The 14,128-nt window shown below is 41.5% G+C and overlaps 1 protein-coding gene across 2 annotated transcripts in view; it reads left to right on the forward strand.

Moving 5' to 3' along the window:
* The first annotated feature begins 523 nt into the window (after positions 1-523).
* Positions 524-14,128, forward strand: part of GKAP1 (G kinase anchoring protein 1) — a 565,016-nt gene continuing 551,411 nt past the window's right edge. Inside the window, exon 1 of one of the 2 annotated variants that reach the window (XM_085633148.1) lies at positions 524-674. The gene's annotated coding sequence lies outside the window, so the exon portion shown is untranslated. The other variant, XM_085633155.1, reaches the window with a different exon arrangement.

The following is a 14,128-nucleotide window of genomic DNA, read 5'->3' on the forward strand; positions in this document are numbered from 1 at the left end:
GTCAGATCAAACACTAAACAAAACTTCCATGGATCTAGAAAATGCAGAAATAACACAGCGAGTCGCCCCCCCCCCCCCCCCCCACCCAAAGGTTACATATTAGCACTAAAATTAGACACAACACGTGACCTTAACCACGTCTAACCTTTATAGTTCTACGTATAGCGTTACAAAAAAAAAGAAAGATATTTTGTTTCCACCCCGCCGTTTTCCTTGTCATTTTGTACTAGCTCTACGCCGGGTATTAACTTTAGCGGCTCTGTTATAACTTGTTATCATTTGAACGTTAACGTGCATTGCGTTGTTACTAACTCTGCTATCTTCTCTAGACAGTTCTATGGTTGAGAGGGCTTTCCGTGCATGGGGCCCGCAGAAGATCCCTGAGTAACACCGCAGAACAAGGAGGATAGCCAATACTATTCTACCCACTCTCTCTTCACTCTGTTATATTTTGGTTTTTCTCGGTCCTGGTCTGTCCCGCCCCTTCGTGTAACCCCAGACCAATAGGAGTCAAACGGCAGCCGAAACGGAGGCCCGGTGTCGCAGGAGGGGCGGGGCCAGGGGCGGGGAGACGGCGCATGTGCGTCCCGCAGCGGTTTACGTGCTCGTCACGTGACCGCAGTCTCCAGGTCGTTTCCTCTGCTGTAAACTAGTCGCTGTTCAGACTGCGCTCGGTGAGTTACGGACTACGGGATCCTTGGGCTGGGAGCAGCCTTTCTTCACCCGGGGGTAGTGGGATTTGGAACTGATAATAGGTTGTATGTTGCCAAGCCGGAGATGTGGGACAATAGTGAGTGTACACGAGTAAAAAGAACTGCGAACAAGTTGGGGAGTGTGTAGGTGTGTAATGGGCAAGGCTGTGATTAGATAACTAGGTTATTAGGACCCAGGAATTTGAACTTTAGATGGATGGGCATGACGTTCATTGTAACGCCGTCTCACCTAGAGGAGGAGGCAACGAAGGCCTTGATTCTTCTTGAGCCGATGTTCAGGTTCCTAAACGAAAAGAAGGTTCCAGGTTCATTTTGCAGTATTTTCGAGCGACTGTGGCTAAGTGTTTACTCTTTTTAATGTAGGCCAGTGGGCAAGTAAACGGATCTGTTCAAAATGTTGGTGTTTATCCTTTTAATAATGTTTTTTTTCAAGAGTGGCATAGGAGGCATTGTTTTAAGATCACAACGGATGTGCAATTCACTTGCGGTTTTTTCATACAGACTCACCTTGCTCTGTAACGGCCCTACTGAATCAAAGATGAGTATATAAAGTGAGACCTTGAGTATAAGTATGTCGCCCACTGGCTGCAAGCAGATCCTAGAATGGTTCTTAAGAAGCAACGTAAATTGCAACGGTGGACCTCTTGAAAAATAATTGTTTCTCCTCAGCTCAGCGAACAACTGTACATCTTGGTTTGTTGCCTTCTACAAAACAACTGAGGTAGTTAGTTAATGTCCTTGCTTATGTATGCCACACTAACCACTTCTGGCTTCATTGTGAAGCAGCTGTAACAATGGAAGCGGCTACTAAAGTGAATTTATTAGAGCACCCAAATCACCCCAATTGCATAAAAAGCATTTTCACTCTTAATTCTATACCATTATTAGTCTGTTTATTTAAATATCCTGATCTCGGATACCTTAAAGTGTAGACTTTGTCGTCATGTCTGTCATGACGTGGATGGAGATCCTTTGCACGTAAGGCCCTGAATATGACTGTCAGGATTCAGCCTAGGTGGAAGGTGGCAGCTCTTGGGTCTACTGAGATAATGTATCTTTTAATGGAGTCTTCCAGGAGGAGCAAAGCTCTCCCCTGGAGTAGTCATGTGGGAGCAAAACTTCCTGGTGCAGAGCATTCTGCAGCTCCGGCAGATTTAATTGTGTTGATTTTTAATTGATTGGTTTGGTCTGGTTTTTCTAGAATAAACGTAAGCATTGGTCCTACCTGACACACTATATATGGTTGTGGTGCTGTATCGGAACACCAGAGTCTGCTTAAAATAAAGGTGATACAATCAAATTGCAAAGTTCTGAAGAGGAGTGATCTGGTTGGCAACAGCAGATACAGCAAACTTTGAACCATATTTCCTGTTTGGTATCTTGAGCGTATATATTCTGGACTTTGAGGAAAGCTACTGCAGGTGTTTAGGGGAGATCTCTTGATTTTTAGTGGTAAACGGACAGATATGTTAATCTGAGCTGAAGCATTATGGACCCTCCACATGACCTGCTATAGAATCGCCCTCTGATATGTTTTGCATGGTGTATGACATAGCAGATGTTCAACGGGAGGGAGGATCCAAACCTGAGAATAGCCATTTAAGATCCTTACAGTGAATCTAAATTGAACTTGTTAAAATTGCCGTTTTTTTTCTGAAATTGTGGGACGAATGTGGTCATAATTTAGACACCTGTGAATTGTAAATAGAGGTTAGAGGCTTGCAGAGAAACTGGAACAATTAATTTGATTCTAAAATAGACGTGATAGATTAAGATTGTGTTTCTCCTCGTGTCTTTTTAACTAATATTTATAGTTAATATGAACTGTAGAGGTTATACCCTTGCTAAGCTTCCACATATACTATGTATTGGGCCATGAGTAACAGTGCACTGGATACTGTTCATGAATATTTGTTAATCACTTTCATGTGTGATATGACAGTGTTTATTGTGCTATTAGTTAGGATTCTCTCACCACACTAAATACATCTTCCTATATTGGATTCTCCTAGTATTTTTTTAACAGTCCTTTGCCAATCTCCCCAAGAAACAACTGACCCCTTTTTTAAAATGCTTTTTATTCAATACATTTCTCTAGCTCAAAGCAGTACTTGACTTCTTTATCCTCTTCGCTCTCAAAAGGTCAAATATTAATGTTGTATTTTACGTCCCCTCAAAGTGTATTTATACACTTGCAATTCAAAGGTTTCATTCTCGCATATTTTGTCTCATCTATTGTCTCTTACCTATTACTCAGGACTCCCTAAAGGTCACAAAGGATTCAGTTTAATTTCTACAATGAAGCATGCCTGTTTGTTCAAAATGGCATACTTAATACAGCACCACAACTTGAGTCTTACGAAACGGTATTTAAACGCTGCCTGTATTTAAATGCTTTTTAAGGTTCATGGTTCTTGATTTTTGCACGATTAATTTACAGAGCCACCTTTTTCTTCAATATTTCATTTCTGTGCACCTTCAAATATGTGAGTTCAGGATTTCTGCAGTGCAAAAAACTATTTTGTTTGGTTTAACACACTAAATATTTGCTCCATGTATAATAAGAATCCAGCCCACAAGTAGGGTACACATGACCCCTGACTTAACTCTTAGTTCACTGATAGCATTGCCATCATGGTGCACTACCAGTTATAAACAGCAAATTTTCCATTGAAATGGCCACAAATCTTCCTTTTAACGTGGTTTTATTGATAAAACTATATAGCGAATAAACAATTTGTGGAAATGAGATTCCACCTAAAATTTGTCATTTGCACATTTCCAAATAAAAAGTTCTGATTCGTTTTTAGCCTATTCAAATCTTTTTTCATTGCATAGAATTGCAAAAAATTTGCTTTCATACCTACCGGAATATATTTTGAAATGTTTGTACAGTTCACTTTAAAGTTATTTAAATGTGTTAGAAAAAAAAACTGACATTCTACAGCCTTTCATTGCATACTCTTTGTACAGCATGATTGTCAGACAGTTAGTTCACTTTACAAAATCTTGTAATGTTGCAGTCGTAGAAAGGCTAATAATTGTAAGAAGACAAACTGACTTGTGATCTCCCCCCCCCCCCCCCCCCCCAGAGGAAATGTGACCGTATAAAAACAAGATTTAAAGGCATCTTTATTGCTCATTCACTGTAGGAGTGCACGGAACACCTGTTCCTTGTCTGCTCGACAGACTGGGCCAGTAGGCCCTAAAAATAGCTTGCCCTGATAAAATATAACTCCCCATGGCGAGTGGATTTCTTGAGACCTGAAGTTGTGATTCAAAAGGAGAGCTATAGGGAACCCACAAAGCATCAATTAAAGTGACAATGCTTAGGGCACACTGGGGCCCCTCCTATCTAGGGCTACTAAAATTGCTATTTGAGCAATTAAAGTGCAAATGCTTTGAACACACTCATCAAAGTCTTCGAAAAACTGCAGAAGTAAAGGCAAACTGAATACTAGAAAACTCGTCATCAAAATTCATCAGAAATAAGTAACGATTCTAAATCGGAGTGCCATCAAAGAAGCAACAAAAGGGGAACTGTAGGGACCCCACAGTATGAAGAATTAAGGTGCAACTACTTTAAAAACCCCAGGATTCCCCTCTCATCGAGGTCAACTAAAAACAGTTGTTTTAACAAATAAAGTCCACACACTTTGAACTCCAGGGAACCTCCTCTCATCAAGGTCTACTAAAAACCGCTGAAATAAAGGCTAACAGTGAATGCCAAAAGACTCTGTTGTCAAAATTTAATGGAAGTGAACAACTAATCTAAGTGCTATAAAGTAGCAAAAACAGAGCACAGCATCTTGATACTCAGATAAATAGCACCTGAAAGAATAAAATGCGCAGGCCCCCCATGTTAAAAGCAATCCTATTAAAGTAAAAAAATCCTCTGTGGCCCCAAAGGCTTTTTCCCCCGCAGAATTACCATATTCTAAAGTCTTGAAATTGTCACCTGGTATTATTCACGAAGGTATCATTTAAACTATTAAGTACATTCTGTAAACCAAATCTAAAAAATAGGTTGGTGACTATTGAATATTATGCACTGAAGGTAGACCCGTATTTGCATGTCTGTGATGACACTTGTTTTAAAACTCAAACTTTATGCTGGTGTTGTGGAAAGTGCAGCTAGATCAAAAAGCCAATATTTTGTTTGGCAATTAAGAATGTAGCTTTGCAGTTTAAGAATTAATGTTGTAGCCATTGTTGGGTCAATTACAATCAACCATTGGTGACCAGTGATAGGGTTAGGTTGATCTATCCCATAATTAAGCATTGCTTGAGTTCAAATCTTTTAACTGGTATGCCGGTCACCACCTTCATATAGGCGAAGACCCATTATGGATTATCGTTACCCTACTAGTAGCCTCCTCTCTTATATGCGAACAGGGAAAGCTCAAGTGAGGGACTTGCAGTATGTGCCAGTGTGAGTTTCATAGTTTTCACTCTTTCTATAGTGTGGGGACAGTATGTTACACACAACAGATTTTTTTTTTGTTTGTTTAGTTTTTGGTTGTAAATGTTGTTCTCTGTGAAAACCAAGCCCCTTTCCTAGCTATTTTTACCACCCTGAATGGGTCGCCTCTGTTCATACGATTTAGCCATCAAGATGTTGGCTTCAGCAATGTCATAAATTTTATGTGTACATTTACAACACACTCTAAGAAATTTTGCCCACAAGTAATCCCTTGGTGCTTGTCGATGAAAACCTTAGTATTTTAACAAATTGCTACTCTCTGTTGTCTGGTTTCCTTCAGAAGGAGGTGAGAAGTTTACCTTCCTTATGCTTGATGCCAGATCAAGCATTGGTTTTCAGTGGTTATCAGCATTGCTGGTGGATTTGAGATTTGTTTGAGTATAATTAAAGTAGTTTACAAATTCCCACCCCCCCAACATTTTCTGTCTTGTCCACCCAAGAGGAAAATCTTCCAGCAGGAACTGCAAACAATTTCCCTTGTACATTACCATACCAATGCCGTACATTTTATAGATTTATTCTCTGAAACACGGACCTAGACAAGCGGCCTTTTGTACAGCCAGAGGGATTTATACCCCATCCCTGGACTAGTCTAGCAGCACGTTATAATTATAAATAAATGTGGCTATCATAACTTTCTTTTTTAGGTGTCACCTACATTTTGATGTCCTGATGAGACTACAGCAGTACAAAACCGGTCAAAACACATTCAACAATCATCATCTCATAAACTCTGCAGAATGCATGGATTTATTCAAACATTAGGGCTTTTTACAGCTAAAACTGAATATAGATTGCAGTTAAGTGCTTTGTACCTCCATACATACAGTTCCTTTATTGCATGTTCGCCTCTTCTTTTTTTTTTTCTGGTTTTTCTACAATGGGGGCACTATGTACCCTTTTCTGTCAGAAACGTAAACATTTCAAATGTTGATACATTTATTTGTGTATGCTGAAATGTTGGATTAATTTATCTGCATGGCTGTCTTCAATAGGTATATTTATTGTACTTGGCAACTTCATTGTAGAAATATTGTATCACACTAATGGAGTACCAGTTGAGTCCTTACTCTCCTAGATACTCATAGATCCAGGTCCCTACTGGCATATGGGCTGCTCTTGTTTGTTCTAATATTGACAGGGACATGGCTTAATGAACACTCTCAACCCACCAAGGTCCTACTGATTCTGCTTGATTTTTATTATTCATCTGGACAGTGAAGGACAATCTGGTGGTGGAGCATCAGAAATGCTAATCACCAGCTTAGATTCATAAGGAGCTTCAAATCTTTCTTACCCAAATACGACCTAAAGGAAGCTATCCAAAAGTGGGTCTTCTCAAGACTAGATAATGGGAATGGTATTCTATCTGGCATTATGAAAATGTATCTGCCCCTCTCAAAGCCTCCTTGCATGCAGCACATTTGATCTGAAGGACTGATGACATTTTGATTATATCTCCCTTCATCGGAAGCTCATTGAGTTGGCTGCTAATGAATGGTAGATCCACTTTCACACTTTACGGGATAGTTGCTGAACTCATCCACTCGGACCACATGTGCAGTTTTGCCTCAGAAACTGACGTTTTCTGGTAGCTCCCACCAATTATGTATCTCCGACTTGCTATTTCAAATTCTAGCTTTTCAGAAAAGTTATACCTCTAACGAGTTAACTAATTGTTCTCAGGCTGTGCCCTCAAAGTATGAAAATTAATTCTAATAATCTGTACTTTTGCCTCCTTGGCCCGCAACTCAAAAATTTTAACCAATGCTTCTATCCTGATTATGACTGACTTACGATATGATCCGGATGAGTGCAGCTTGCCTTCCGGTTTACTATGCTTGAGCTCTGACTCTATATAATCCAGACTGCAGGATTGGAAACATTGGTAGTTTAAGCTTTTATTCAGGCCTCGACAAATCAATACTGAGAGTTAGATATTATCAGGGCAAGCTATATTTAGGGCCAACTCGCCCCTCGTGGCGAGCTGACAAACGGGTGTTCTGTTCATTCACAAAGTAAAGGAACATTAAAAATGCCTTTTAATCTTGTTTTTATCTTGTCACATTTATTCTGTGTTCAGAGACAGAGGTCAAAAGTCAGTTTACATCTACAATTAACTTTTCTTTCTTCCACTGCAAAGTTCGACGATTTTGTATAGTGAACTGTCTGACAAACGTGCTGTCAAGAAATTGTGAAATGAAAGGCTGTAGGATGTCATGTGTTTTATTCTGATAGACATTTAAATAGCTAAAAAGTAAACTTAACAAACATTTCAAACCAAATTTCAATATTTACGAAAGCCCAGGTTTTTGTAATTCTGTATGATTATTTTTTTTTAATATGTTGAAAAGAAATCAGAACAATGTACGTGGTAATGTGCAAATGATAAATATGTTAGCTGAAACCCAATTTCCACAGACTTTTTTTTATGTACCATATAGTTTGCCCTTCAACACCTCAGGGGTAGCAAGCGCTATACGAATGCAAACCTTTTTACCTATTCTCAAATTATTCTTATATTTTCATGATACTAATTCACCACTAATCCTTTATGGGCTTCGGAGTAGCGTGCTACTCGCTGAAAAAGTGAGTTGACGCTTGGTCCGGGGTAGTAAGCGCTATGTAAATGCAATTACAATAAGTAAAACTTAATGTTAGTGGGAATGTTTTTTGGCCATTCCAATGGAAAATATGTCTGTTAAGTGACTGCACTACCACTGCATGCTTTAGTAATATAGTTATTAAAAGTGAGTTTTTAAAGATGAACTGAGAAATATTGCTGCCCGACCTGTAGGCAATGCCATTAGTGAACTAAGAGGCAAGTCAGGGGTCATTTGTACCCTATATGAGGGCTGGATTCTTAATATGCATGGAGCAAAAGTTTAGTCTATTAAATCAAACCAGATTAAGTTTTTTTGTACAGCAGGAATGCTGAACTCACATATTGGAAGGTGCTCTCTTGTGTGATAATGAAGAAAAACTCTGCAAAATAAAATAGTTGCCTAGGAAGACAAATTGTGTCGTACTTCATCATCGGCAACCTCTCCCCACCCTGGTAGGGTAGTGGCACCAGGGCGGCCTCCACCTCCTGTTGGACTCAGCATACTTGGGGATCTCTGGCCCTGAAGAATGCCCTAGGTCCATTTGGGCTTCTAATGTGGGCAGTAGCATGTTGCCCTAGCTACTAATGACAACCTGCCTGGGAACCATAAGGTGTTTTTAACTCACTGATCCGGATCCCTCCCTTATTCAGTAGTCTTTTATCTAAGAACTCCCTCCTGCGCCAAGTCGGACAGGAGGTTGAGTCCCCCCTGATGGTACTACCCTACCAGGGTGAGAAGAGGCTGCAGATGATGCATGGCACAATTTTGTGTTTGAGGCTTCCTCTTCTATAAGGATGACCTTCCCTTTCCTCTGCACACACACAGGAATTCTGTGAATGTCCCACTTGGACTTCTGTTTGTCTGGTTTAGGGTAGTAATAGTGGATACTGTATTCTCCCTACACGTGCCATACCTATTTGTGTTGGTTGCATTTCAATAGGAGGGCATATGGTCGCTTACCTGCTCCTCTCCCTTATATGTTAAGAGCCTTTCTCATCTCACATAAGCACTGGCTTGGAAGGTCTTTCTGCATATGACTGTTACTAGGCCCAAACGAGAGTGCTCGATCAAGGATGCGTTACAGGCCATGGGCAACAAACATGTTGAAAGGAATATAGATGGTTAAGCATACCAGAGAGGATTGTAGTGATAGACCCACTGACCAGATGATAAAAACTCACTGTTAAGTTTTATAACTTATAGAAAGGAGATTGAAGCGGTTCAAATCATGCTCAAACGGAGCCTCTCTGAGTTGCGGAAATATCTCCGCGATCTAAAACATAGTGTAGACTCACTGGAATCAGCATAGGATGAACTCTGTATTTAGAAGAATCCATTCATCCCTGATTGAACTGAGCAACCACTTGCTAGCACTCCAGGTAAAGAGGGAAATCCTAGTAAACCGATCACGAAACTCCGGTCTTCATATGAGAGGAGTCCATCTCCTCAGACACAAAGGGTAAAGATATAAAAAGCTACATCCAGGGTGTGGTTGAGACACTCTTGGTGGGACACAGCCCTTACCCAATTCACATAGACCGCACACAAAGAGCAGGCTCACCCAATCCCAGCTTCTGATATTCTAGTATGTTTTCACCACTATGAAGGTAAATAGACAATCCTCGAAGCAGTGTGACATAAAGGCCCCACCCATTACAACTCCTATAATCTCCAAATATTAGCCAAGCGACGCACCTTCTTCCCAATTAAAGCGTTCCTTATAGAGCACAACTTCTGATATCGCTGGGGTCACCCCTTCAGATTGCATTTTGAATGGCAGGGCATGTGATGGGTGTCCAAATCACTAGGATAGGCCTGCCAAGTCCTAGACCCCCCCCCCACCTCCTCATGAGGTAGACAGTGTCTCGTCCTCTGATATGCCGTGGCCAAAGACCACTGAATGGTAAACAATTCACAGAAGCGCTGATGTAAAATTCCCAAGCAAGAAGAAATACTAGCAGGGCGCAAGAATACTAGCAAGGCGCAAGGCAGCATTTGCACAAGTCCAAAAAGTTAGTGGTCCATCAACGACAAATCACCTGAAGGCCATCGAATACCCAAAGTAACAGTGCCTGGATCACAGTCCCCCCATATATTGGCAGAAATAGGGGGTATCAATGAGCTATAAGATAAACTGAAGGCTCATGTCGTGGCAGACACCTGAGTGATTTTTCGTACGCGTTATCCATAAGAGAGACGTTTTATAGATATAGATCTGTAGTTACCCCAATATTCTGGCGATTAATAGTATTCACATTCCTGTTTTGCTAAGGTTACCTAGATAGACATTACATGGGTGGGGGATTCTTAATGGAAATGGGGCAGAGGGATTGCCGGTTCTGATTTGCTAACTTCCCGCCACAGATACTGGGATGTAGAGGAAACTATTGAGCCTCCAGACCATAAATCCCCTGACAGGCAAAATTTACATCATTACATGTAATGTCAGAGGCTTATCAACATCCTTAAGAGATGTACTATTCTGCATAAATTAAACACTCACCGCACAGATATTGGGCTGATTCTGGAGAGACATCTAAAGCAAGATCAAGCCAGACTGATATCCAGACACTACCAAACACAGTACTTCTCCTCAAGAGCGAAGACCGTGGCAGGGTGGTGATCTTAATAAGCAACAGATGCCCATTAGTAGCAGAGAAAACCTTAAAAGATACAACTGGGAGATGGCTAGTCCGAGAGGGACCTTGAAAGGCAAATGACTGACAGTAGCATCTATATACTCCCCCCTATTAGGCCATAGCGCTTTTTAACATAGACTGTACACACCCTCGGGGCTTGTACACCAGCCCCAATAATTTCATGACGGGGCTTTAACCTCATACTGGAAAGCAGGGCAGATCAGCCTGGACGCTAGAGTATTATAGTGCTCTCACCAATAGACAAAGCTCTACTAGAAGAACTAATACTAAACAATGTCTGGAGGTTCAGACACCATTTGGGGTGAGCTTTCTCCCATTGTTCTAGGGCTCACAAAATATATGCCTGACTAGTTCACATTTTCCTTGATAAGAGCCTTCAACCAGGCATAACCTATGCCGCATAAGAACCTGTCACATTCTGATCACAGCCCTGTCACTTGTACTCTGACTTGCACGTATGCTAGCCCACCAGATTCTGGGCATATATGGCGCCTTTAACATGCGCTCTTAAGAGACCCTGTGACTCTTAATAATATAAAAATAGCATAACGGAATATATACCGAATAGTAACACAGGGCACCTCCATAGCTACCCTTTGGGACTCCCTGAAGGCGGATCTCTTAGGAAACGTTTCACTGTGATGGCTTGTTAAAAGCACATGAATGAAGCTTTACTCAAAAGGCTGATATCAGACCATAAAGACCTATAGCAGGTCCTTCAATGCACTCACTTCCAAAACACATAAGGTTAAATCCGTATGATGCTGGGCTAGATTAAAACAATAGGAATGGACATTGCTGCATAACTGTTAGCTAGATAGTTATACACAAAACAGCACACAAATACCCAGGTGAGAGCAGCCCAACTAATGGGCGCTGACTTTCCTATCACTCATGACGAGGACAGTGAAAAAGTTGAAATACCTTTAGCCAAAGAGGAGATACTGATGGCGATCTGAAAGATCCATCCAGTAAGCCCCAGGCCCGACTGCTTTACAACAACTTTTTATAAATGTTTTGCAGGTGCCCCTTCTCTTCCCGCTTCCACTTCTACTCCTCCACAAGGGGTATCTGGAATTCACACAAACGGTGGGTGACTCCCTCGATGACTGAATCTACAACCTCTCTGATGCTCAAACCAGGTTAGGAACCCAGCAACTGTGGCTCCTACCAACCGATTCCAGTCCTCAATGTTGACGCAAAAATAGCAACACTGATACTACTGACATTGATGGGGGAACTCGCACACCCTGAGAAACTTCAGTTAGGCGACAACACATGAAAGGCATTACTTTTGCGGGATATGGGAACCTCTGAAACACAGCCATCGTTCCTAGTCACTGTGAATGCTGAAAAAGCATTTGACAGGTTAGAGTGGGAATTTGTTTAATGTCCTACAAAAAACGAACTGGGAGAAAACTTTAGACATTGGTTGCTAGCAGGCTATCACATCCCAAGAGCCTGAACCAAATAAATGGCATGCTGTCTCAGCGGACACCACTTGTCCCCTGCTCTGCGTTAAACCTGGAGCCGCCTACCCATATATCTTTCAAACATTATCCCATATCCCAAAACATTATGTTGCAGACCTCCAATCAATGTGTTACTCTGTTTGGCAGGGCTGAGAGAATAGCCTGGCTTCACTGTTTGCTCAGGTCCTGCAACAGGGGTCTGGTGATCCCATACCTGACCTACAATTATGCTGAAGCACATTTAATGGTTCATAATACACTGGTCCGGGCGAGAGACTGAGAGAGGTTGTTGTATGATGGACCACTCTGGGAAATACCCTGGTGGGGAAGGTTGCAGAGGACTAATACTTGTTTCAAATCTCCAGTGACGAGAGCTATTCTAAAAATATATAGGGTTAACTAGCTATGAGGATGGGACGTAAACTTTCCTGTTGCCCTTCACACCACTACAGGGGAAACAATTCCAACCCTGGGTTAGAAAGAGTAGCAGATAACCACTGGTTAGTGGGGGGGATGCAAGATGCTTAGGAAAATGTCTGAGGAAGACACCGTCAAATAGTTTAAACAACTAAAAAGACGCTCTCCCAGTGTTGTCGAAACTTGCAATTGCTTTATTGGCTTCTTAAGAGGACAAACAAGGGGCAATCAAAGCCTTAACGCCCTTTTAGAAGTACCTCCTAAAATGCACCGAAGATAGACATGCTACTCCTAAAATATACAACATGCTCCATCTTAGGCAAAAGAGCAAAATATTTTAAATCCGGCGTGCCTAGGAGAAAGTTGCAATTTACCCGTGCCATAGACCAGTGGGAAGACCTCTTACTTCACACAAACTGCTTCACCTCTAAACACAGGGGCTAGAGAAATAATGTTCCAAATATTATATAGCTGGCACTACACACCAGCATAGTTAGCACAGATGAAACGGGGGGGCGGGGGGGAAAGGGGTTGGGTAATTCACATTGTTGTCAGGGATGCGGGAAAGATGGTACGCTAGCACAAGTCTTATTGTCTTGCCCCCTGGTGAAACCATTCTGGAATTCTATCTTGGCAACAATAGGACAAATCACGAGTCAAGAACTGGCCAAATGAGTTCTTTTGGGGCAGTCAGCTGTGGACATCTATCCCTTGTGGGGAAGAAGTAGGTGCCTCTCCATTCTCCTGGTAGTTGCCAAGCATTTGCTTCTCTCCTCTGGGGACAATGACTGGCCCCTATGGAGAAACGGTGGACCAAAAGACTGTGGCGTATCTTGTGGATTTTAAAACTCTTAAAAGGTGCCAGAGGCAAGGAAAAAGAATTCACAAACCAATGGAGCCAGCTTCTCGACTTTTTTTATTTTTAAGCAAGAACTACTAAGAGCTGTCGTGCCCTGAGAGACTTGGGGCCTGATTTAGTTTTTGGTGGGTAGGATACTCTGTCACAAATGTGACGGATATCCTGCTCGCTGTATTACAAGTGCCTTAGGATATAATGAACTTGTAATACAGCAGACTGATATCTGCCATGTTTGTGATGGAGTATCCCATCCACCAAGATCGAAATCGTGCCCTTAGTGTTAAAGATTCTGGAAAAACTCCAAACTCTGTGGCAATTACTCTATAAGCCAACAGAGGAAAAAATGATGTTTCATAGCTTGTCTGACCACACACCAACAGGGAATGAGTATATACCAGGATGATAGAGGCGGTAGCATGAAGGAAGGTGGTGGCACAGGGAGGAGAGTGACTTAAAGAAGGGAAGAGTTCAGTAATTGAAGGAGGGGGATTGTTTCATTGTTGGGTCACTAAACATGTTTGTTGAACGAATGAGCTACATGCTAATAAAAATGTATTTAACCCTAGAATGAAAATGGTACAGACATTTGCAAAATGATAATGCATACGTGACCACATTGTTCCTGGTGTCGGTGCCTCAGTGAATCATCTGTCCTTGGTGCACTGCCTTTCAATAAAGCACTTGAAAACAATTCCAAGACAAAAAATATTCTAATGTAAAATAAGTTCTATTTCCTGTGGGTGGCGGGGAATTTGATCCATATGATTTGAGTAGTATTATTGAGTCTTCAGGCCAACATTTCTACCAATGAGATGGGTCCTGTCTTTTGTTTCTGATAACAGTAGTGTGAGTGGTGGGTTTTAGCGCCTGTACACACTTTTTGTAGCAGGTTTGAATTCCAGTTAGTGTGCTTTGGTT

The sequence above is a fragment of the Triturus cristatus genome, chromosome 2_1 (genome assembly GCF_964204655.1).
Source record: "Triturus cristatus chromosome 2_1, aTriCri1.1, whole genome shotgun sequence".
NCBI lineage: Eukaryota > Metazoa > Chordata > Amphibia > Caudata > Salamandridae > Triturus > Triturus cristatus.